The sequence below is a fragment of the Triturus cristatus genome, chromosome 9 (genome assembly GCF_964204655.1).
Source record: "Triturus cristatus chromosome 9, aTriCri1.1, whole genome shotgun sequence".
Classification (NCBI taxonomy): Eukaryota; Metazoa; Chordata; class Amphibia; order Caudata; family Salamandridae; genus Triturus; species Triturus cristatus.
Window position 1 is genome coordinate 901,437,306 of NC_140592.1, and position 23,072 is coordinate 901,460,377.

General features: G+C 44.5%; 1 protein-coding gene across 1 annotated transcript in view; it reads right to left on the reverse strand.

Annotated features, from left to right (window-relative positions):
- Positions 1 to 23,072, reverse strand: part of PAPOLA (poly(A) polymerase alpha) — an 868,351-nt gene that overhangs the window by 270,650 nt on the left and 574,629 nt on the right. The gene's annotated exons all lie outside the window — the stretch shown is intronic.

Consider the following 23,072-nt stretch of genomic DNA (forward strand, 5'->3'; position numbering starts at 1 on the left):
TTCATTTGGTAATCAGAAATACCTTTAGGGAAGGAAGGAAGGAGTCGTCGTCCTTAAGTACATTGTATTTCAATGGAACACTGTGAACAGTTCCACTGTATTTAGAGCATGAAGCCAATTCACTCTGCTGGCTGAATAGATATTAAAAAAGCAACCTTGTAAAATGTGCTGTAAATCAGTGTTGTACATCGGCTAAAAGGGGGTACCATTGCTTTGAAAAGTATAACATTACGGACTGGACCGTTTCCTGACTGGAGGGAACTCTTTGTTAAATCCTTCTAGGAAATGAATAATCAACTTAAGAAGAGAGAAAGGTGCCCAAGAAAGAGACTGACAAGCAGCAACAGAGACCGAATGCACTAACAGAGGAACATTAAGCCAGATTCAGTCAAGTAAAGAAGATACGGTAGTACAGTTTCCTAATGGCATGTTCTTGGGTCTTTCTACTTGCTGACACACAAAAGGCCGAACAGGTTTCATTTAAAGTACATAATGTTCTCATTGAACAGTGTTTCATTTAAAGATGGCCACACAACCACCTGGAGGGTTCAAGTGTATATATCCTAAGCACTCCTTAGCCATGCAGTTAAGCTCAGCAATTAAAATCTAGGATTCTGTCTCACATTTTTGAAGAGCAGATCTTGCCTCTTAAGAAGTCTGTTCTGTAGGAGAAAGGTAATCTGCAGACAACCACTGAAATGACCATTCTGAAGCAATGTTGATGATCTGAGTGGCTTAGTCTTTACTTGGTGTTCACTTTGGGAAGGAGAGAGAGATCAGAGGAAAAAACAGACAAATGCTCTCACCCAAATCAAGCATTTTCCAATAACTGTATATGCAAAAACCAGAGGGCACATGTGGGACATTCCTTTCCTTTTTTTGCATAGAGATGGCATTTAAGACCCTCTCGTGTTTTCTCAAATGAGAACTTTTCTTATTGTATTTTTACAAGACCTGGTAAATGTATTGCTGTGAACAGACTGCCATTCATTCACCAGCATCTAATGGCAAATTGACTTGGCTTCCTGAGACAGAACCCTGGATGTTATCATGCCCTGTTTGTCACTACATGATAGATATGTATCTGTCTGTAGGAAGTTTCCAGTGATGATAGCAGGAAGGAAATATTTTGATACATGATGAAATGCTGCCAACTACAACATATCTTAGTGGCATTTCTTCTCCACATTCCACAAGCATCTGTTATCACTGTTTGGGAAGAAGGCAGTGGGAAAAATTCAGCAAGTACATTCTTCTTCTGACCCCAACAGTGCTGTCCTAGTTCCCTAACCACTGACATCACTGCTTGTTAGGCATTTCTATGGAAATCTCTATGCAACACTGCATCCCACACCCAACAGATACACGAGGCCATAGTTCTCACAAGTAGAGACACTTGATTGAGTGAGACACCTGACTAGTGATTGAGTAAAGTACTGAATACATTGTTGCTTGTAGTTTGGCTTTTGCACCATAGAGATGGACTGAGCTCACAAAGGTAGTCTATAGTCAACTGATTATCGCAAAATAGCCTTTGAAAAGGTGGCGCTTTGATCACCCGGCCAATCAAAGGAATTATTTATTCCTTGTAAGTCCAGTTCTCCAGCATTGGTATCTTTCATATATATACACAAATCAGAATCATTCCCCATCATTAGGCTGGGAATCCTGTGAACTTTTTAACTATCAAGAAGCAGTGCTAAAACGGCCATGTTCCTAACAGTGCATATGAGCACATTCACCAAATTTTAAACAATTGAAACTTCAACCTATGAGGTGACAGTGCTGATATTAATGCTGGACAGGTACTAGCACTCCCACCCTTACTCAATACTACATCTGATCTGTAGACAAATACATGACCACCAGCAATGCATAACATCTGGAAGGTTGCTTTACAATAAAAAACTGGGCAGATCGGGGACTCGAGGCAGGTAGTATATCTAAAATTGTACTGTTCGCTGTTGCTTTAATAGGACTATGGCAATGCAGTTTAATCGATCCGATAGACAGAATTATAGATCAACAGTAACTTGTCATTAGCTGTTAAATACATGATCTGCCTATATATCTGCAACAGTAATGACAACTGCCCTTAATGTAATGCATCGGTTGCTTATCTATATGAAGTTGATAATGAAACTATGTTTGAAATGAAGGGACAGTGGCGAGCACATCACTCACAAAATAGCTGCAATTTCATATCATAATTGTGAAGGATTTACCAAAATGAGTAGGGTGCCTTTGCCCTGGGGGGGGGGGGGGGGGGAAGCGGAAGGGTTTCGAGTGAATCTATGAAATCACACCAATGAGGGTGAACTGGAATTAAGGGTCACTAATTTATTTTCCAGCACTGCATCTTTCATAGGTTCACATGCTTGAATCAGAATAGTAACTAATATCTTAGTTATTTAAGAAACTGGAAGCTTTACCATTATTGAAACATACTGCATGGTAGCTTGATCCAGAGACGAATCCGCTGCCATAGAGTCCAAGCTGTAATGCTTGAATATGTGTATGTTTCTCTGCCCTGCCACACAGTATATGTCCAAGAGAAGCACTCCCACATAGAGCATCACTGTCGCCAACATGAGTCTTGTGGACGGAGCCGCCACCTTCCCTCTAAGGTGGAACTTAGCTTTTCTTATGGCAGAAAATGACACAGGCTGAGTGACAGAGGGAAAAGCCATGTTCTGAGAGGGCAGCCTCTTTGATTGCCCACCTGCCTTAGCAATCAAACAAGATAAAGAGCTGATCAAATTTAGAGTCTTTGGCTCTGTCCATATTGTATGCACCTGCAAACATCAAGTGAATGCAATGCTTTTTCAGGTGATGCCAAAGGATTTGGAAAAAATGAAGTATAACAAACTCTTTCAAATGAAAGTCTTAAGGTAATCTTGGTGCTAGAGCTCTCGCACTCATCTTAAAGAGGTCAGAGCCAAAAGGAGTGCTGTCTTCCACAAGAGAGTACTTTAATTCCATCTTATGCATGGGCTCACAAGGAGACAACATACGGTACTGTGTTCAGCTACTATGGGACTTTGATACCAAACTGAAGGGAAGGCTCGGAAAAGACCTTTCATGTACTAATTATTGATAATCTGGAAGAATGGCACAGTTAATGGTCCTGGATATCACAAGCAGGTGAATTTTGGGAGGGGCGTACTTCAGGCCTTCTCAGGGAAGGTGAAGAAGGTACAGCAGACTTTGATGCAACTCTGGAAATGGCATTTAGACCTTTACTCTTGTAACATATTCAGAAATGCTTCCACCTGGCCTGATCGGTCTTGGTCATAAAAGCAGTGGCCACCTCAGCTAGTATAGCTATGAAGACCTGAAAAATGTCCAACTGACCAAATTCTAGGTGGTTAACAGCCTATCTGTGAGCTTCAAATATAACATAGGGAATAACTAACTCTGCTTGCAACAGAACTGGAGGATGAAGGGAAACAGCAGAAAGACAAAGTAAAAAACTAATGACCATGTCATCGAGACTGGACCGCCCACTGAGCTTAGTTGCCACTAACAGCATGCACAGTACTGGCATTTATTGTTCTAACGAATGGCAAATCAAATTAGGTCAGGGGCCCCCTTCATAAAGGTTTACTGAAGTTGATCTTGGTGAAATTCCCGTTCTGGACAATCTGATAGAAAAAGGCTGCGGGCAACTGCATGTGCATTCTGGGTCTCTGAAAGATGTACTTAGCCGTCTTCACCATAGCTGTCTAGGTGAAGGATCTGGTTTGACAGTAGTGGCAGAAATGGTTGCAGACCCATATGTACAACTTGCATCTCCATAACGTTGAGAAGGGATTTCTCTTCCAGAGACCAAAGGCTTCTTGTGGAAGGTTAAGCATGTGAGGCCCCAAATCCTACATCAAGATGTTTGCATTACTATTTCTGGCTTATGCTGGCTGAAATGGAAGACATGTTTTTAGAATTTCTAGGCATCTCTACTACAGAAAAGCTTGCTAAAGATATCGAGTGACTTTGAAAGTGTCCTCCAATGATCGCTGCCATTGCAGAAACAGCTCCTGCTGAAGTGATCTCATCCATAGGTGGCAGAGTCGAGTGGTATTCGTGCTATGCAGGCCAGCATGAGAACCAGCAGCAATGACTGAGCTGCACTTCCACAAACGTGCGGTCCTTATCGGAGATTTTGAGAAATAGTCTTAATGAAAACACGGACTAATCTGTGCATCTAGGATTGCTTCTAGAAACTGGAGATTTGTATCAGGGTTGTTGGAAGGCTTTCCTATGCTGAACACCAAGCTCTGCTAGTGGAATAGGTTGATGCGGGCTATTGTGGAGGTCTGGCTTTCCTGTGCAAAGGAGGCCTTCACTAGACAGTTGCCTTTATTTCTGGAGACCCTGTTAAAAGAAAGTATCTTACTAGATTTATGTAACGAGGTTAAGATCCGAGAAGCAAATTTCAGGCTGAAATTATTTCATTTGAATGGATTTGCTGCCTCAGCACAGAGAAGTTAGTCTGTATGCATGGATCCAGGGAAAAAAGGAGCACTTTACAACAAATTCAAATTCATTTATTTGACTTAGTTCTCTACTGAGAACAACAAATAAGATGATAAAATTACATTTATAAGTAGCAAAAATTGTCCGCGCTTATCCTAATACAAGTTTAAAAAAGTTTTAAAAAATGTAAACCGATTATAGCATACAAATTCATTGGGAGGTGATTTAAGAATGGAGATCAAACTCTGTACACTTGTAGAGTTACACTTTGTTTGAATTGGTTTTAAAAAACCGCTTTCTAGCATCAACTACTGTGGAGTTAGGACAAACAAACAAAATATGCATCAGATCTTGACATCCTCCTTTACAGAGGTCACATAAGCTGCTGGCATTATTGTTATTTGGCCATTTACAAGTAAAACAATTGAGAGGAAGGATCCCAAACCAAAGTAAAACCATACAACTCCGGGCACCATGTCTTAAAGTGAAAGTAAGATATTGTTGCCTTTGTTTGAATTCAATTGACTCAGCATATTGTTTATAACATTGCAGTTTCGTACAGTGCTGGAAATCGAGATCATAACTTATCCTTGGAGTCAAGTGTTTTAAAAAGTTTCAAATGTGCCGAGGTCCAGGTTTTCAACAGATCAACTGTACATTGACAACTTCAGTGCAAACATTAAGTTTCGATAAAAGACGTATTTTGAGGATCCTTCATCAAAAAGTTCCGGTTTTAACAGAGCTCTTAGAGAACCTTGTTCAGCATGTAAGATGTTATACGCCCAACGGATGATACTAGTGATTCCTCTAGCGTATGTACTTGTTAGAGAAAACTCGAGGCGCAGGGCTTGCACAGGTACTGCTTGAGACATTTTGGTTTATTTCCGAAGAATCTTACTTTCTTTGAGTTGTACTGGATGCAATAGGTTTATGGGAATGTGCTCAAGAGCATATGAAAGAACTGGAGGGATCCTGATGCTAAAGACCTGTAAAAGGGTTGAAAAGTGCCTTTGCCCAGTAGAAGAGTATAATCTTTGAAGAGCCCCGGCATGAACATCAGCTTTGCAGGCCAGGTGCTGGGAATGATTTTTTAAGGTTTGCGAAAAAATAAGACCCAAGTAGATGTATTCATTCACTATTTCTAACAGTTGTCCTTCTAAGGTCCAGTTATAGTTTACGTATCTTTTACTTCCTCGAAAATATATATGTAATTTTTGAAGGGTTACCATTCAAGAAGACTGTTGCTGAGCTTCAGAAGTTTAATAACTAGTTTTCCATCCCTCTATATTCATACTCACCATTATGAATCTTGAATGAAAGATAAGATTTCTTTGAGCCTTGGAAACTTCTTTGATCGTTCCATTGTTAACTCTTGCCTTGCATTTGTGGGGGGTTCGCATTGGACATACTGAGTAGTTCTTGTATCATTTATAAATAGGAAAGATAATGACAGCATCAATTCTGGTTGCCACGTTGATAACTCATCTACTGATTATGACCTTTGCTTAGTTCTGTCTGTCCTAAGGAGTGGGATCCAGAAGGGCTGAGAGGTCACAGCACATATGTTGGTCATATGGTCCAAAAATTATCTGAAGGTTTGCTGCTTCTATTGAGATAGTTTCCATGGAATTTACTCTACATCCTAGATGATCTATGTACTTTCCATCTGTACCCGGCCGGTGGAGCAGAACTTCAGTGAGGCATGCTGGTGTTAAATGTTGCGGCACTAAATTTCTTTTCAAAGATGTGCACGACTGCATGGACTGCAGTCGGCGTCTTCATTAGTTTGTCCTTCCATATATATTCGAGGATCAGGACCTTCAATTACTCCACAGACTTTCTTGGGTGTTAAGCTGAAAACACTGGAAGAACTGCTGTTCTATGGCCACTATCAGTGAACCACATTTCTCTACTGCCCTCTGAAACACGGATTGGAAGCCATAATGTACATAGATGACCTGGGTTGTGGGAATTGTTGTCTTCTTGCTGCAGTAGAAGGAAGGATCTCCATTCCTCATTCTCCTGATTGTCTTCAGTGTCATGGCCGCCTGCCTGGACCTCCCCATCCTCCTCTTGCTTTTCTTGGGCATTCTCCAACAGTTCATCTTCACACATGTCCAGAAGTGTTGGAGGTACGTGGCATGTAGGAGAAGGTGGAGACTCACAGATGGAGACAGAGGTTGAAGAGGTTGTCGCAATGGAGAATGTTGCTGTGGCAGAATTGGTAGTGGTGCCTAAGGGGAGGGAGGGAGGATGCAAAATAGTGTTGCACTTGAGGAGACAACATCTGGAAGGTATCTATCACTTGCTGCAAAACAGTGTGGACATTCACATGAATTTGCATCAGAGAGTTATCCTGATGACAATGTCCAGGATTTCAGGAGTGGACAATGTCCAGGATTTCAGAGGTGTCCACTGTCCTATCGTCGAACTTTAAGATGATATGTTGATGGGGTGAAGCCTTCATACTCCTTTTTTCAAAATCCCCTTTGGCATTCTGGCCATGTAAGGATCCTTGATTTACTTACCTGTAGGTTCAAAGCCTGGTGTGTACTGTACATCAAGTTTAGTCATGAGCCAGACTATTTCAGAAGGCTGATTCAGACCACCGATGACCACTTACTTCAAAGCGCAGGACATGGAATGGTAAATGTGTTGATATATTCAGTGGTGATGTACAAAGCCACAAAAATAAGATACCAGCATCCAGGTTAGAATGTTGATGTCCCGAGATGGAGTCACAACAGCATTGCTGATGGTTCAATTTGGTTGATCAATTTGGTTGATTCAATTTGGACTCATAATTCGACACTAAAGCAGAACAGAAGACAGGATACCACAGACGTTCAATGATGCCAGCATCTTCAAGGATGGCAGGATTCCTCCTTTTGACAAAGGTTTAGGCGGGCACACTGATTGAACCCCAGCAGAACTGGATTTTTGCACCATCTTGTGCCCAGAGTGCTATGAAGCGTTGTCACGGGAAAATGCATTTTTTCCATTCTTGGAGGAGAAAATGGGCAAATCTTTCAATAATTCCAGCCTTTGAAGTTCCAAGTGCTTTATTTGTTGCACCACCATTGTGGAAGTAATCAGACATTGAACACAAATCCCTCCCCTGTTGAAGGAGCAACCTCATTTCTCTCCAGAATGTAGAGGGCTAGCCACCTTTCCTGATCTTTGAGGGATATATAGAAAACATCTAGCAGATTATGACAGTGGAAACTTTATGGCAGGTATATAGGCACAATGAGCACTGCACATGAGGGTTATCAGCATAGATCTTTTCCTGCTGACAAGACAACCCTTGAAGAATGATCTCTTTTCCTCATATGTCTTGATAAAAGCTGGAAGTTCTCTGTTGAGATAAAGGCCAAAACTCCATAAACAACTCACAGTTGAGTTTAGCAGATGCAAAGCCTTGGCGCAGTCTAGGGAAGACTAAGAAGTGGCAAAATCCCTGTAAAATTTGGAGTAAAAAAAAAAAAATAATAATAAAAAGAACAGTTCTTCTCAGATACTCCCTCACACAATGGGCCATATAATTCTGCGCTATGGAGACGATTAAGAGTGGTATGCTTAGCACACTGACCTCACTGGCTGAAGTTTATTTCAAATGTGGAGAATATGCTACTAAACAAACACTGTTACTCTGCTTACCTTCATTTCACCATTGTTTACTGCTACTCTAAAATTACAGAGGATTGACTACCTGACAACAGGGAATGACTTGAGTATATGTATCTATGAATGATCCAATGACTATCTAGTGCTGGAAAAACAACAAAATGAAGAAATTACTTACCCTTGGTAATGCTCTTTTCGGTAGAAACTCAATCAAACCGCAGATTCATCACCGTTTGAGTACTTCTCCAGATGTCAGACTGGATCTGATTTTCTTTTTTTGCAGTACCTCTGCACGCTATCAGGTTTTGCAGTGCCGCTCTGGGCTGATGCCATTCCGCTCCAAAAATGAAGGGCAGAGTCAATACAGGTGTCACTCTTGTGTGCGAACCAGTGTGCGGATTCCTAAATTTGCGAATCTTTTAATTGGACAGAGACCAATTCAAAGAACAGGGAGGATGGGAGGGCCGTGAAAGGTTCAGTAACTTGTTCTTTTGATAGAGACTTTTAACCGCAGATTCCTCGCCTCTGAATAGAAGCTAAATCAAAAACTGCTGTAGGACAGAGTGGGCGAAATGTCCCTCTAGGCGAACCTGGTTGTCATACAATAGTGCTTCGTGAATGTATTGAGAGCGATACACTTAGCTGGCTGACAAATGTCCAGGACAGGACATGTCAATGCAGTGGTTACAGCCTTGGCACTGGCAGAATGAGCGCTTAACCCTTTCAGGGACTTCTTGGCCAATGAGTAGCTGATTATGACTCAGAGCACAATCCAGCGCAAGATGTACCATGTTGCCCTTCTTAGCTCCCCCAAGCCCCACCAAGAGCTGATCATCCAGTTGGTGTTATCAGGTACGGTTGATGTAAAAGATATGCGCACTTTGGAGGTCTAGGCAATGCAGTCGCTCCTCCTCAAAGGGGTTAGCATAGAATGCTGGTAAGGTGATGGCTTTGCCATCATGGAACGGTATCACTACTTTTGAAAGAAAGGATGCCAGCGTTCTCAGAACTAGTTTGTGGTAAGTGATAATTGGTGTACGGCAGATGGACAGAAAAAGCTTAGAGGTCACCCACCTGCTGTGCCGATCTAATTGCAAAAAGAAACACTGTTGAGCGTAAGAAGCCGCCAAGGACGGCTGTGCAGCAGTTTAAAGGGAATGCATATTAAATATGTGAAGACCAAGTTAAGATCCCACTATAGCATAACAAATGGTGGAGGAAAGAAATGTTGGAATACCTTTTAAAACCCCACCACAAAAGGTGATCTAAGAAAGGAGGGCTAGTCCGTCAACACTAAAGGCAGAAAGAAGTGAGGCTACATTTAACTGTGCCCAAAGCAAATCCTTCTCAGGCGAGGGACAGAACAGACATCAAAATAGCAGATAACCTGACCTGGAGGAGGACTGTTTTGTATCACACCCAAAAATGTATATCAAACAACAGTCAAACATATACAGATGTTGCTGTGAATGCCTGGCTGCCAAGATGACATTAATCACCTCTGGAGGAAGATCAAAGGTGTTCAGCAGTCGCTGCTTAATCTCCAACCATGACAGTGGAGATTGCAGAGGGCCGGGTGTAGGGCAGCAGATCCTCACAGCGGGGCAGCTTGATAGGTAGGCAGATACTCATGCCCAGGAGCTCTGGATACCATAGTCCTCGTGGCATATCCAGAGCCACTAGGGTGACATGGGCCCAATCCATTCTGATGATCTTCAGAACTCAGGGCAAGAGGGGTTTTCGGCGAGAGACAGAGGAGCCCAGTCTCCCATCGTAGGTAGAAAGTGCCTTCCAGAGAGCAATGCAGTGAGAACCCCCAACACACAGAACTGTTGAAATTACAAGTTCACTGTGGTGGCAAAGAGATCAGGCCAAGGTTCTTCCCAAGCATGGAAGAGACAATGCTCCACCTCTGGGTGTAACGGTCACTTGTGATCCACTAGACAGACAAGAGTTTGACCGTCCTGGCTTTTAAGATTCCACTAGGTGGTTACTACCAGGAAGATTGGGTGATGGTCCTCTAGCCATTTCCAGGGTCGCAGCAGCTCCTGACACAAAGTCCATGACCGCTGCCCGACCCCGTTTGTTGAAATACCACATGATGGTGGTATTGTCTGTGAGCATTTACACCAGATTTCTCTTGAAGGAGAGCAGGAAGGCTTTCTTTCAACACAAAGCAGATCTCTCTCAGCTCCAGAATTTGTTGTGTAGCTGGGCCATCTCATGAGACCAGAGGCATCTGATCTTCACCTTTCCCAGGTGGTCCCACCAACCCAGAAGCAATGCAGGGGTCACCACTGTCCGCTATGGGATCGGAGATCTGGACATAGTCAGAGAGATTCCCTTGATGTTTGGTCCACTGAGACTTCAGATTCCAAAGCAGAGCCTGCATATGCCACCCAGCATGCTTGACTAGCAGGATACAGGAGACTAGCAGGACACAGGAGACTATCAGTCCCAGCAGCCTCAGTCGACCTCACTGAAATCCAGGACAGGCTGAAAAACAAGGATAATAGCCTGAATTGCCTGGACTCTCTTTCCAGGCGAAAAGCATGAAACCAGACCATGTCCAGAATAGGGTGTATGAAAGGAAGCTTCCGAGAAGGAGCCAGGTGTGACTTTGGTATGTTTATAGTGAACGCCCTAAGATATCAAAAAGTTCCCCTCAGTCTGGAGGTCAGTACTGACTGCCTGGGGAGAGCCAGTCTTCAGCAGTCAGTGGTCGAGGTAGGGGGGTCAGACTGGGACCGCTGACCTCCTAAGATGTGCTGCTACCACTGCCATCACTTTTATCAACACCTTAGGGCGCTGGTGAGACAAAAGAGAAGCACAGCAAAATGGAAATGCTCCTGTCCCACCATGAACCACAAGCAGCGGAAGTAAAAAATAAGCATCCTGCAGGTCCAACACTACCATTCAGGCTCCAGGGTCAAGGGCAGACAAGGCATAGGCCAGAGTGAGCATCTTGAAGTTGTTCTTCTGAAAGAAGGCGTTGAGGAAGCAGGTCTAAAATAGGGCTAAGGCCTGCGTCCTTCTTTGGCAACAGTAAGTAGGAGGAGTCATAACCACAACACACTTCCAATGCAGGCACCCCTCAATAGCCCATTTGGCCAAAAGGGCTTCCACTTCTTGCCATAAGATTTACAGATGTTTCTCAATCAGTCGTTTGGGGAATGGTGTAAGGTGCGGTGGAGTGGCCAGGAAGGGTAGAGCGTACCCCATCAGGGCAATGTGCAGAATTGACCTGTCCAATGTTAAAGCCCATCAGCCGGTAAAAACAGTGGGATCTTGGTTCCAACCAGGTGGTTGTGCTCCACTAGGGGAACAGTAAAGGGGTTTGGCTGGTGGGGAGGGTGGGGTTAGTTGAGCAGTAGACTGACTGGCACGCTGTGCCTGACCACTGGGTCAGTGGATGCCATGGCCTCAGCCACAAAAAGTCTGGGAACCCTGCTGAGGCTGAAATGGATGTCTCAATATGATATCTAAGTCAGAGCTGCAAATAGATGGATGTGGTTGGCGTGGCGGAGAAGACAAGACAAAGGAGCGGGCTGTAGCCCTGCTTTCTTTAAAACATTCTAGAGCAGAGTCTACTTTATTCCCTATAAGACTAGTCCCATCAAAGAATATATGTCCATAATGGACAAGTGGACATTGCCGGAGAAACCCGTAGGTCTCAAACAGGCATGGCAACCGATATTGATGCTAGTGCCAATGGCTCTATCAATGGAACTGATGGTATCCAGGCCACAACTGATGGGAATAGATCAGCATCACAGCGATCTTGTATGACCTGGGCCAGTACAGGAAGAAGGTCTTCTGGGACACCTGGGAGCAGTTGAGCTACAGATTCCCAGACAGAATGGGAATAGCAGCCCAACAGGCCCCCGACATTGACCAAATGGAGAACCAAACGCGTGTAAGAAGACACCACCATTCCCAAAGGTTTCTACTCTCTTAAGACTTCCTGTCCGGAAGCGTAGTTGGGAAGGCATTCGGATTTGTCCTGCGGGTGGAAGCTTTCTGCAGCAATCTTTGGGGTGAACAGTGTAGGAAGCTGGCTCTGTATATACTATACCAAATTAAGGTATAGTGTGCACTGAGTCCAGTGGATACACAGGAGCTAAAGTAGTAATACCTTACTCTCTCTTGTGGTAGTGTGCTTGAGCAGTTAGGCTTATCAGAGGGTTGTGTTAGGCATTTATTGTACACAAGAGTCAAGAAATGAGGCACACACTCAAAGACTAACTCAATGCAAGGTTTTTAAAAATAAATATTACTTTGTTACTTTTATTTTAGAACCAAGAAGAACTCAGTTGCAGGTCAGTACCACTTTAGAAATAGCAATACCTTCAGGTGCAGTAGGAATGTGTTGCAAAATAGCAAGTGGAATACTTTACAGAAGTATTAGATATACTTTGTGGTGTCAACCAACAGTAGCAATACTTAGCAATGTAGAGAATAGAACACGTGGTGCAAACAGCAAGAAAAACAATGTAATCCTATAGAAGGGAAACAGTTATGCAAAATAACAGTGAAGTACACAACTTACAAATCCCAGTCTTGAAGGGTTTCGACCAACACAGGGCAAAGATCAAGTGGACACCAAATCTGCACCACCAGTGGCACAGGGACGGCCGGGTGCTGAGGTCATAGGTGGTGCCCGGAGCCCAATGCTAGCCTATAGAGACGGGGTGATTGGAGATCCACGAAGTGCAGGTAAATACCCGTGGTTTCAGGGCACAGGCCGCGAGCATTTAAGCAGGCACAGGAGGACCACAATGCAGCATCAATCATACACAACCAGCGGTACAGCAGCGGCCCGGTGCAAAGACCGCGTCAGGCGCTCAATGCAAGCGTATGGAGGAACTCAGGTTCATAAAGAGGCTGCAGGCTCGGACCAGGAGGCTGGACGAAGGTGACCAATGAATGGGCAGATAAGTTGGGATGCCTTTCGGCTGGGCTCCCCAAAGTCGGGGGCAGAGGATGCAGGGGTGGCTTTAAACATCGGAAATTCTTTACGAGAGCCTGTCGCGGTCAGGAGAACCCTCTGTGCTGAGGCTGCAGGCGTCTTCGTGATGTGCAGGAGAGGTCAGCCACCGATAGTTTTGAGGTCAGGATCGCTGTGGAGACTTCGCTGGACCGGTGAGCCACTATGACTCGTGCATTGGGTGTTAGGTGCAGAGTGGGCAGGACTCGTGTATCCGGAATGCAAGGGAGCCCTTCGTGTTGGTTTGTTTGTGGACACGGTCGCTGTACTCTGGAATTCCTGGTCTTTAGGGAAGGCAGGCAGTCCTCCCTGGGTTATGGAGGTCGCTGGGCCTCCAGGACGAGTCGCCTCTTCGAGCAGGTTTCTTCAAGGGCTGCAGACAGGCAGGTAGGGCTGGGGCCAAGTCAGTTGTCTTGAGTCTTCACTGCTGCTTGGCTCTTCGGTCTTTCTTTTTTGGTTGCCCCGGAATCTGAGGATCCCCTAATACTGAATTTAGGGGCAGTATAGGTACTGGCAGGTAGTAGCCAATTGGTTACTTACCTTTAGGGTGATTACACCCTTTGTATTTCCCTCTCTTTGGGAAGGGGGCATACCCTAATCCTACAGGCTAAATTTCTTCCATCCAACATGAAGGATTTTTAAAGGAGGTGGTCACTTCAACTCGGGACACCTTAGGGGTTGTCCTGGCTGGGAGGGGATGTCCTGGCTGGGAGGGGACACTGCTCTCCTGCTTACTAACTTTACTGCTGACCTTGCCGCAAAAAGTGGGTCTTGGTCAAGGGGGCGGGCATCTCCACTAGCTGGAGAGTCCCTGGCTAGCATAACAAAGGGCAGGAAGTCTTTGAGGCTAACTAGCCTGAATGCTGTTCCTGCTTTGGGTTAGGTGAGAAGCACCTCCACACCCCAAGCAAGCTTTGTTTTTGACCCACGAGAGCACAAGGCTCCCACCTCAGGGCGGTCATAAATATGTCTGAAAGTGGCAGGGTGGTGCAAACCAGTCAGCTGTAAACCAGAGAGTTGGTCGTTTTTCAGGGGACATCTCTTAGATGCCCTCTGAGTGAAATTGACAAGAAATTCAACACTGGTATCTGTGTGGGTCTATTATGCTGAAGTGGGTATCAAACTTCCTAGCATTCGGTAAAGCCATGATGGAGCTGTGGAGTTCGAAATGACAAACTACCAGCCCATGTACTCAATATAGCTTCACTGCGCTTACAATGTCTTGTTAAGGACTTAAGACACTATAGGGGCATATTGCTGAAGCAGTTATGCCCTCACCTGCAGTATAGTGCACCCTGTCTTAGGGCTGTGAGGCCTGCTGGAGGGGTGACTTACCAATGCAGCAGACAGCTGTTTGTAGGCATGGCACACATCAACTCTTAGGTTTTAGCTGCACCAAAACGCACTGGCAGTGAGTGTGTGTCTGGTGAGGGGTCTCTGAGGGTGACAATACATGTGACAGCCCTTAGGGACCCTCTCTGGTCACAAGGCTCTTGGTATCAGGGGTACCCTTTACAAGATACTTTTATGTATGCCAATTGTGGAAACAAAGGTACAGTTTTGGGAAAGAACACTGGAAACCTGATTAGCAGGGAAGGAGTAGTTTCTTACCTGTAACTCCAGTTCTGTAGTAGGGGTCTGTTATAGTCATAATCTATGAATAGTCCCGCCCATGTGCGGGGACCCCGGAGCAATCAAAATATCTCTTAAGCTGTCCTGCATTTGCAAACCTGGAAAGACACTTAAGAGACAGACAAAATAATACAGCCTAATAACAATATGGCTGCACTGGCCAGCACTTCCTCTGAAGTGAACACAAAAGCCAAAATAAAGTTTAAATGTCATTTTTATTCACATCTGACATGTCCTCACATGTCCCTGCTACATGTGACATCTGCAAGTCCTTCTCCAAGAGGACCCTGAGAGACAGAGAGAAGATTCGCCTTCAGGGACAGGAGAAGCAGAGAACAGGTGGGACTTCGGGGCATGGAGGATCTCATTCCCCTTCCTCTGCCCATGCTTCAGCCTCTGGAGGGACCTCCGGGCAGAAAAAGGAGCAGAAACGACACCTACCGGCTAGTAGATCGCGTTCGACGTCGAAGGCGACGACGTCGACGGCGAGAGGTAAAGCACCGGTGTGTTCGCCGTCGATCCAGGGCTCTGGATCTCGGGGTTCTCGACGTTCGACGTCGAGAGGGGGGCCGGCGAGACCTAGGACTAGGTCGCCGTCGAGGATTTCACAGTCGACGTCGACACACCATCGACACACCATAGACGTCGTACCGAGCCCCACAGACAGCACAGCTCGCCGTCAAAGCGAACCCGCTGGTCTCCGTCGGCTCATGGATCGGCGCCGACGACGACCTCGATGCCGAGACACCGGCGACTGCCGTCGAGACGAAGGAGATCGCCGTCGAGACGAAGGAGATCGCCGTCGAGACGAAGATCGCTGTATTATTTTGTCTGTCTCTTAAGTGTCTTTGCAGGTTTGCAAATGCAGGACAGCTTAAGAGATATTTTGATTGCTCCGGGGTCCCCGCACATGAGCGGGACTATTCATAGATTATGACTATACACAGAGATCCCCTACTACAGAACCAGTGCACATTCAAAGTGCATCAGAAATCAGGCAAAAAGAGGGGGGGGGGAACCATGCAAAAAAGGGTCACTTTCCTACAAAGGGTGCTGCATTTAAAAAAGCTGGGTTGCCTGGGGTAGGACAACGGTGCAGAGCAATTTTGAGATTCACTGGGGGACCACTGCACGGACTGGACAAGGCCCCTACAAGGGTGTCAGTCAGGGCCTCATTAAAGGGCAAAAGGGGCATTATTAGTCTGCCCAATTGGAGAACTTTAGTTGGAACATTAGTTTTGACATCCCAGGTGGGAAGCTGCAGGTCGAGAACCTCGTCCACCCTCCACATATTCAGCTCAAAGGAGGCACTTTCCTTAGTAGCAGGTCTCGGAGGTGAGACTACGTTGGTGTCAGGGTCCACTGATATGCTAGAGGTCCTAATACCTATTTTCTTCATGGTAGGGTTGCCCAAGCTAGTTTGACATAATACTCATGAACAGAGTGTCACACATAAAGAATGTAGGGTATGAGGCCTGTCTTGCAGAACCAGGATGTTAAGCAGCTCAGGTGGGTCGGGCAAATGCTGGGGCTCTGTGGGCACCAAGCACAAGTCAAGTTCAGTCTGGCGTGAAGTCAGAGGGCACAATAGGTTGCGCCACGTCTTCTGCCATCAACGGAGTTGGTTGTAGGACTCTTCATCGAAGCAGTAAACCTTAGAATAATTCCTACTGTGTAGGGGGAGGCAGGTTCCTTTAAAAATGAATACATTCGAAAAAATGAGAGGGAATGGTCCAACAATTTTGTTGCAGACAACCACCCCCTAGAGCCCTTGAAAGGCAAAGTTGTACAGCTGTCTCAGATTGAAAAAAAAGACAAACGCCATTCATAACAATACAGAGCAGCACCTATAAACTCAGCCAGCTGCCTAGATACATGAAAAAACATAATTGTGCCCTTTAAATGTCAACTACAATGGACCATTGGGTCATAAACTCATGAGGAAATGATCTATAGTAATAGGTTACTCTTCCTGAATGAATTGCAGTCCTGGCAAGGGCATAAGCAATTCTCTAAAACATAACAGGTTGTAACCCATTACCAAGATGTTACCGTCTGAAAAATTGACATATCAACAAAACGTCTTCTTGGATTTTTTGAACTCTTGGAAGACTTCGAAATGAAAAAAAGCAGGAGGACAGAAATGAAAAGCAGTGTGGACATTTATCAGTGCAGCACGTGTGCAAGGTAACTGGTTAAAATTTATTTTACTTTCCATTACAAAAAATCTTGTATGTTGAAGTTCTGTTAATGTTTGATCACTATCATTACGCCATTTTGGTTCAAAGGCAGAAAATTAAGCTGATCCTAAACTGCAAGATTCTACATAGGAGTCCGTCAGGCAAATTCAATTCATTAGTAATGACTAAGAGAAACCGAAGAGTGTAGATTCAGGAGTCAATTGGGACATCTATCCAAGACCAACTGAACTAGAATCTCAAATGCTCTCTTCAATACAGCAACTGGCTCATTTAACTCGCTCACAAGGTAAAATACTTACTCAAAAATCAAATTGTGGGGGGCGCGGCTAGGCGCCCACGGAGAATGGCGGCGCCGGCGTAGGTGCTCCGTCCGTTACGGAGTGTTCCGGCGGTTTGCGCCTCTTGTGCAAGCCTTGGACGAAGGTGTTTGTCGTGGGAAGATGCTGGGCGTACCCTGAGATTACTTTTTCACGCTGAGGCGGCTTCGTTTAAAACTTTATTGCCATTCTAAGTCTTGGTCGCGGCTCTGTATCGGCTACGACCGCCATTTTGTTTTTCCGGAGCCCGCGATCCCCTCATCGGCGCGTCTCCCGCGCATTGGTATCCTGGATATATTATGACGACTCTGCATCATATTCAGCACACCTAGCGGCACAGACGTCATGGTTCTGCTTCCACAGGTGACTCTTTATTCCTCGTTATGTTTTTTATACAGGCTTAATGGACTTCATCTGATCTCCTCATTTCAGGCAGCCATTTTAGGCCCCCAATCTCTATCTTTTGCCTCTTAGGTATTTTTTGTCTTTTTTGGCCTGATACATTTCTCTGCCTGCTCTTGTTGCCTGACTTCATGTTTCAAATTTCTTGGCCTGACAAGTGTTTCAAGTTAGCCTATGTGCCTTCGGTAAACCTGCACTTCACAGGCGCTTCGATGGCTGACTGCTCCGGCAAGCTCCAAAAGCGCAATTACATTAAAAATTCAAAGCTTTTCACGGAGTTGGCTCAGTTAGAAGCTTCTCAGTCTCCTCCCTCTGATGAGAAGTTGCCGACCATGGATACTTCCTCACAGTCTTCAAAGACGACGCCCAAGAGGTTAAAAAAAGACCCACCCTCACCTCCCAAATCTTCTTCGGCCATTTCGATGGAGTTAATCCTGGAAGAGATACGGGCGTTGCGCCCTTTTATGGAAGAAACCAACGCGAAGTTGCAAGTTCTTACGGATAACTGGACTTCAATGGATGAAAGAATGTCGTCGGTGGAACGGGATGTCTCTTCTCTTCAGGACTCTGCAGCCAAGGTCACTCATATGCATGCACAGATCTCATCTCTCCAAAAGCAGGTGGAGGACTTGGAGAATCGTAATCGGCGCAATAATCTTCGCCTTTACGGCCTGGTGGAAGGTTGTGAGGGGAGTGACCCTGTCGCCTTTTTCAAGTCTTTTCTGCCCAAGATTTTACATTTACCCGAGGATACATCGCTAAATATTCAACGCGCCCACAGACTTGGTCGAGCTTCCTCCTCTTTATCCTCACCAGCGAAGCCCAGAGGAGTAATAATGTATTTCCTGGAATACACAGATCTGTTGAAAGTTCTCTCAGCTGCCAGAGCTTCTCCTCGTCTCTCATGGTCAGGCTCCACTCTGTTCTTCGCGCAGGATTACGCCAGAGCCACTGCGAATCGTCGTAAGGCCTTTTTGGACATGAGACCTGACCTCCGCTCCATTGGTGCCAGATATGGTCTCTTTCACCCTTGTTTATTCAAAGTCACCTACAACAATAAGACTACGACATATGATGAGCCTACACGTCTTCGAAGTTTCCTGAATTCCTGTGGTCAAGCGGACATGGAGCTTTCAGGGCCCTCCTCTTCTTTCCCAACATGACTCTTTCTGATGTTGTTTTATTATGCCCCCGTTTCTTATGCTTGTTGATTTTGCTTATTTAAACGGATCTTAAAATTTGCATGTTTCTCCTGTTGGGTTTTTGCTTTTTCTTGAAATGTTTCGTTATATTTGTTGAGGCTTCTTGCTTCGGCCCACTCATTGCCTGTCTTATGACCCTGTTGTCTGTTGTCGCCTAACCTTTTTACCCTTCTTCCTTCACAGATCATTCTTCTGCGTTCCGCTTGTCCCTCTGGTTGGACGTCTCACCGACCCAGAGTGGTCGCCTTCTCCAGTTGGCCCTACATCCCTCCTCCCGTTTTCCCGTTCTCCCGTTTTTCCTGTCTTCACGTCCGTCCTTATTGGTTTCTGTTCCTGATTACGCTTCCCCTAAGTACCCTTCATGTCTTTTTTGACAAGTTTGTTCTCGTTCTGTTACCTTTGACTTTGTTTTTTCCTTTTCTGTTTTCAGGTTTCCTGGTGTCTGTACTCTCTTCGCGACCTTTTTCTTCCTTTCTTCCTTTTCCATCCTTTTTCCTTATTGCTTATTTGCTTTCATGGACATGCGTCTTTTTCTCTCTCCATTTCACCCCTTTGTCACTTCACTTCTTCTTTGACTTATGCTTGTGTTCCTCTCCTTACAGCCGCCCTCTTTCATACTTTGCTTGTTTACTGCTCTTTCTGTGCAGGCTCTTCTTTCTTCTTCATTGGACCCTATTTATCAATCTTTTTGTACCTCATTTAATCATCTTACTGATTTCAGTGGCATTTCGGTTATCCTATATCTTTCTGATATTCCTTAGTCTTATCTTATTTTTCTTTCTTTTGTCCCTTTCATTTCTTCCTTATTCTTTTTCCTCCCTTTTCTCTTCCTATGTTTTTATTTCTTGTGAGGCTTTTTCTTACTGCTTTAATCTTTCTCTGCATTTCTTTTATAATTATCCTTAATGTCAGTGCGTATTATATCTTGGAACGTTAAGGGTCTTCATTCTCCTATTAAGAGGCAAAAGATTCTTTCTCATTTAGCCAAGTTGAATGTTGATATTGCCTTCTTGCAAGAAACCCATGTGTCTGATATTGAAGCTGCTAAACTCAAGAGGGGTTGGGTAGGTGATGTTCTCTCTGCTCCTGGAGATGGTAAAAGAAATGGTGTGATTGTTTTAATCCGCAAATCTCTCTCCCATTCGCTCTTGACTTCCGAATCGGACCCCGAGGGTAGATGGTTGTATGTCAAACTTTCCTCGAAGGGCATTCCCATTTCCCTTCTCAACATATATGCGCCTACAGGCGGTGACCCCGTCTTTTGGCGTGCAATGGCTTCTCGTATTTCTGAATACGTTGATGACAATTTTATTATGGCAGGAGATTGTAACTTACCCCTTGATCCCTTTTTGGATCGGCACTCTAAAGTATCTTATATCCCTAACAAATCTCACAAATTGTTTGCTCAGGCAATATCCCAGGATAAACTCATTGATGCCTGGCGTCTATGCAATCCTACTACTAATGAGTTCACTTTTTACTCCCCATCCCACCAATCACAATCCCGCATTGACTACATTTTTCTTTCCCATCATATCTCTCAATCCCTTACCCATGCCGATATTGGGCCTATCCTGTTCTCTGACCACGCCCCTGTACTGGTTAACATTGATATCCTACCCAAGTCCACCGGACCAAAAAGGTGGCGCTTCAACAATACCCTCCTACTTGATCCCAAATTCACTACCTCCTTTGTTGAATTTACTACAGAGTTTTTTTTATCATTAATGACACACCCACTGTTCCCAAACATGTTATTTGGGATGCTTATAAGGCTGCAGCCAGAGGTTTCATAATTGATCATGTGGCTAGAAAACGTAAAACTGCTCGTAAGCGTACTAATGACCTTCTCCTCACAATTAAAAAATTGGAACATTCCTTTTATACCTCCCATTCGCAGGAAAGTTTGACTGCTCTCATTTCAGCTAAGATGCAATTTAACAAACAATCCACAGAAGATGCTTTGTTATATTTGTTGAAATCTAGCTCAAAATTTTATGGTGGTAAAAATAAAGCGGGGAAGGTTTTAGCCAACTATTTAAAGGTCAAGCAACACAAACTGAACATTGAATCTGTTTATGATGTTAATTCTGTTTTAAAGCGTACAGATGCTGATATTTTAGAGGAGTTTTCCTGTTTTTATTCCACGCTTTATTCCTCTGAAACTCACCCTACTGCTCAATCCCTTGCCACCTTCTTCTCTAATATTCAGCTTCCTTCCAACTTCCCTGTTGACCTATCCATTCTTGAAACGCCCATCTCTAGTGCTGAATTGCACACTGCACTTCAATCACTTAAGAAGGACAAGGCCCCAGACGGATTTACAGTTGAATTTTATTCACAATTTTCCAAATTACTATTACCCAGATTACATTCTCTTATTGATTCTTTTATTCTCACCGGCACCTCCTCTGGTACTTTCTCAGACGCCCATATATGTATTATACCCAAAGAAGGAAAGGACACTCAATATTGCAAGAATTACAGACCAATCTCTTTAGTTAACATTGATTACAAGATATATGCTAAATCCCTTGCCTTAAGGCTAGACCCCTTCCTTCCTCAGTTGTTGGGCCCAGAACAGTCTGGATTTGTTAAAGGCCGTTTCATCACAGACAACACTAGACTTTTGTTCAATGTCCTGTCCAAATCCCCACGATTTCAAGATTCATTAGCGGCAATTGCTCTGGACGCAGAAAAAGCGTTTGATAGGGTAGAGTGGTCTTTCCTTTTTTCTGCTCTCAGATGGTTTGGGTTTGGTCCTAACTTTATTTCCTTTGTTTCATTCCTATATTCCAATCCCAGAGCGGCGGTATGTGCTAATGGCCTCGTCTCTTCTTTTTTCAATTTAGGTAGAGGAGTTCGCCAGGGTTGTCCCCTTTCTTCCTTCCTTTTCAATCTGGCCTTAGAACCCTTTCTCTCAAAACTACGTCAAAACCCTAATTTACATGGTTTCCGAATTTCTCAAACTAATATCAAACTTGCTGCCTATGCGGAGGATATCCTACTCTTTATGTCCAACCCTGCTACCGCCATTCCTGCATTTCTAACTGAAGTACATGAATATTCCCAGATTTCTCGTTATAAGCTGAATAACGACAAGTGTGAAATTTTACCCCTTACGAAATTTACCTTCAAACATGACTTTGTTGCGTCCAATTTTATTTGGAGTCCCTCACACATCAAGTATCTTGGCTTACATGTCGCCCCTTCCCTCCCCGACACGGTCTCGTTATGCCTTAACAAATGTATTCAGAAATTGTCTGACCTCACTTCTAGATGGCACCCGCTTTACCTCTCCTGGTGGGGCCGTCTTGACACGATCAAAATGATGCTATCCCCAATAGTACTTTATACTATCTCTAATATTCCTATTTCAGCTAAATTTTTCAAGAAAATTAACACCATTCTTTCTTCTTTCCTCTGGTCCGGTAAAAAAGCACGTATGTCTCTGCTCAGATTACGGCTTCCCAAATCAGAGGGGGGAGGGGGGTAAATTTCCCAGACTTTCCCACTTACCATAAAGCATTCCTCCTGCGACAAGCCTCCCTTTGGTTGCGAGATCCTATTGAGTTCCCCCCCCTTTGGCTTGTTATTGAGCGCCTCTCGTTATCCCCCTTCACTTTCGCTGAGTATCTTTCTTTCTCCCGTAAACCCCAGCTTACTTCCACTCCCATTCAGAAATTCACTACCAAACTTCTTCTTTCCATTTCCCCGAATCCTCCTTCCTCTGTGGCCGAATTCTTTAACAATACCATTTGGTAGAATACCAATATCCTTGTCAATCGCAAACCCATTTACTGGAAATCCTGGAGAAAAAATGGTCTGATGTGGATTTCCCAGCTTTTTTCTGGTCCTAGCTTCTTACCTTTCTCCACTCTTCGCCAAACTTTTAATCTCCCTCATTCCTGTGCCCGCAAGTACCTTGTGCTTAAAGATGCAGTCATGTCCACCTATGCTCAACTTTCCAACTCTCCTACTCAACCAGGCCCTCCCAATCCTACTTTGCACCTCCACTCCTTGCTGCGCACTCATCCCACAGCCTCCTCACTCTATCACTCATTTCACAAAACTCTTGCGCCTAGGCCAAAATCCACGGTTGAGAAACAATGGGAGTTTGATTTTGATACCTCTTGGTCCACCTCTCTTTGGGATAAATTGTGGGCCAAAATTCGCAAGTCATCCAGAGCTGCCTCCCTCACACAAACCCTTTTTTTTATCTTTAACAGGC